At 39.3% G+C, this 3,224-nt stretch overlaps 1 pseudogene; it reads left to right on the forward strand.

The window, feature by feature from the left end:
- The first annotated feature begins 1,387 nt into the window (after positions 1–1,387).
- Positions 1,388–2,070, forward strand: LOC132415797 (large ribosomal subunit protein eL31-like; annotated as a pseudogene).
- Positions 2,071–3,224: the final 1,154 nt, after the last annotated feature.

Here is a 3,224-nt window from a genome sequence, read left to right on the forward strand (position 1 = left end):
AAAAACAAAAACCATAAAAAAATTACACAAGGATAAAAATATGTGGGGAAATGTAATGGCAATATCATTTTAAGGAGAAAAAGGAGTGATGTAAAATAGTGATAGCTCTTTTTTCCTGTGTGTATGAGCCATACATTCTGGTTTCTTTGTATATCTCATAAGTGGTTTTTGGTTGTTGAAAACTGCACATTTTAAATAAGATAATGTGGCAACTCTGGAAAAATCGATAAAATATCTGATAGTTAAAGAAGAGTTTATTCATGTATTTTTACAAATAGGTGATGGGGTATCAATTAGAGCATTAGGATTGTATGGATATATTTAAAAGAATGATGTTAACAGTTTTATTTTAAATTGTCATTATTTATAATATACTGGACAGCTGCCCTCTTAGCGCAGCCAGCAGCACATCGGGCTTATATAATATACCGGAAGTTACATCCTTTGCAACTCTTTAAACTTCAGAAATGTTAAATATTAGCTAAAAACGAGTAGGGCGACTACTTAGGTCTTTTTTTCTTTTATTGATTTTTTTTATTGAGTAAAATTCACAAAACATAAAATTAACCATTAACCATGTTAAACTGTATAATTCAGTAGCCGTTAGTACATTTACAGTGTTGCACAACCATCACCTGTATTTCCAAGACATTTTCATCACCTCAAAAGGAAACTCTAGGGTACTTCCCTGGTGGCGCAGTGGTTAAGAATCTGCCTGCTAAGTCAGGGGATACAGGTTTGAGCCGTGGTCCAGCAAGACCCCACGTGCCATGGAGCAACTAAGCCTGTGTGCCACAACTACTGAGCCTGCGCTCTAGAGCCCGTGCTCTGCAACAAGAGAAGTTATGGCAATCACCACAACAAAGAGTAGCCCCTGCTCGCCACAACTAGGGAAAACCCCGCGCACAGCAACGAAGACCCAACGGAGCCAAAAATAAATTAATAAAATAACTTTTTTAAAAAAGAAAATAAAGGAAACTCTACACCCATTAAGCAATCACTCCTCCTGGCAACCACTAATCTGTTTTCTGTTTCTATGGATTTACTACTCTGGACGTTTCATATAAATGGAATCATACAGTATGTAACCTTGTCTAGCTTCGTTCACTTAACATGTTTTTGCTGTTTATCCAAGTTGTATCATGTATCAGTATTTCAGTCCCTTTTATGGTTGAATAGTATTCCACTGAATGGATATATCACATTGTGCTTATTCACTCATCAGCTGATGGACATTTGGGTTGTTTCTACCTTTTGGCTATTATGAATAGTGCTGCTATTATGAACATAGGTGTACAAGTATTTGTTTGAATACCTATTTTCAGTCCTTTTGGTTCTATACCTAGGAGTGACGTTGCTGATAATTTGGTTTAACTTTTTGAGGAACTACCAAACTTTTCCACAGCCACTGCAACATTTTACATTTCCACCAGCAATGTATGAAGGTTCCAATTTCTCCACATCTTTGCCAACTCTTGTTATTTTCCATTTTAAAAAAGTCATGAGCTTTCCAACGCTGGCCGGGCAGGATGGCTCCTGCAATGAAGGGCGGCAAGAAGAAGAAGGTCCGGTCTGCCATCAACGAGGTGGTGACCAGAGAATACACCATCAACATTCACAAGCGCATCGTGGAGTGGGTTTCAAGAAGCGTGCCCCTCGGGCACTCAGAGAAATCTGGAAATTTGCCATGAAGGAGATGGGAACTCCAGATGTACTCATTGACACCAGGCTCAACAAAGCTGTCTGGGCCAAAGGAATAAGGAATGTCCCATACTGTATCCGTGTGTGGTTGTCCAGAAAACATAATGGAAGATTCACCAAACAAGCTCTATACATTGGTTACCTATGTACCTGTCACCACTTTCAAAAATCTACAGACAGTTAGTGTGGATGAGAACTAACTGCTGATTGTTCAATAAAGTAATAGAACTGCCAAAAGAAAAAAGAAAAAAAAAGAAAAAAGTTATGGTTAACTTAGTGGATGTGAAGTGGTATCTCAATGTGATTTTCATTTTCATTTTCCTAACGAGTAACAATGTTGAGCATCTTTTAATATGCTTGTTAACTGCAACTACCTAGTATTCACAAAATTACCTTAGGAGGTGTACAAACAAAAAATGTATGGCTCATGACTCTAGGCCTAAACTGCTGTGTTTCTTTTCTTTTCTTTTTTTAACATCTTTATTGGAGTATAATTGCTTTACAATAGTGTGTTAGTTTCTGCTTTATAACAAAGTTTATCAGTTATACATATACATATGTTCCCATATCTCCTCCCTCTTGTGTCTGCCTCCCTCCCACCCTTCCTATCCCACCCCTCTAGGTGGTCGCAAGGCACTGAGCTGATCTCCCTGTGCTATGTGGCCGCTTCCCACTAGCTAGCTATTTTACATTTGGTAGTGTATATATTTCACTGTTACTCTCTCACTTCGTCCCACCTTACTGTTCCCCCCCCCATATCCTCATGTCCATTCTCTACGTCTGTGTTTTTATTCCTGTCCTGCCCCTAGGTTCATCAGAACCTTTTTTTTTTTTTTTTTTTAGATTCCATATATATGTGTTTCATATGGTGTTTGTTTTTCTCTTTCTGACTTACTTCACTCTGTATGATAGACTCCAGGTCTATCCACCTCACTACAAATAACTCAATTTCCTTTCATTTTATTAGCCCTCTTCTATTTTGAAGACATCATTATAAATGCTAAACTTCCAAGCCTATATGATGGAATTTGAACGCCAGTTAGCTAGCCCCTTGGACATAGTGAGCTTTTTCCATGCTAATTTGTTAGTTTGACATGACAGCCAGAAGAGACCTTCAGCTGTGCTGAATTGTGGTTCTCACAGACTGAGTGGGAACGCTAAGGGAAAGACATTTTTGTGTGAGGCTGGAAGAGAGTGAGGAAATGAGGAGGGATCTGCACAACGTTGTGCCTAGGCAGGGATCTGTGAAAGCAACAGGAGAGTCTCAGAACCCCATGTCTACCCTAGGACAGCAGGGAGCTGTACAATTGGCGATATCCCCTGTATAGATCAATAGTTAGTTCTTTGAGGACAAGAACAGCATCTTAGTCTATATCTTTACATGTTCCCTAACCCAGAACCTGGCTCATAGTAGATACACACAGGATGTTTGCTGAATGGGAAAGTGCACTGGCGACACTCTGACCCATGATGACTGTCTCCTTGGTGGGAATTAGGAGGTAGACATCCTGGTTGTTGCTCCG

Source organism: Delphinus delphis, chromosome 20 (assembly GCF_949987515.2).
Source record: "Delphinus delphis chromosome 20, mDelDel1.2, whole genome shotgun sequence".
NCBI lineage: Eukaryota > Metazoa > Chordata > Mammalia > Artiodactyla > Delphinidae > Delphinus > Delphinus delphis.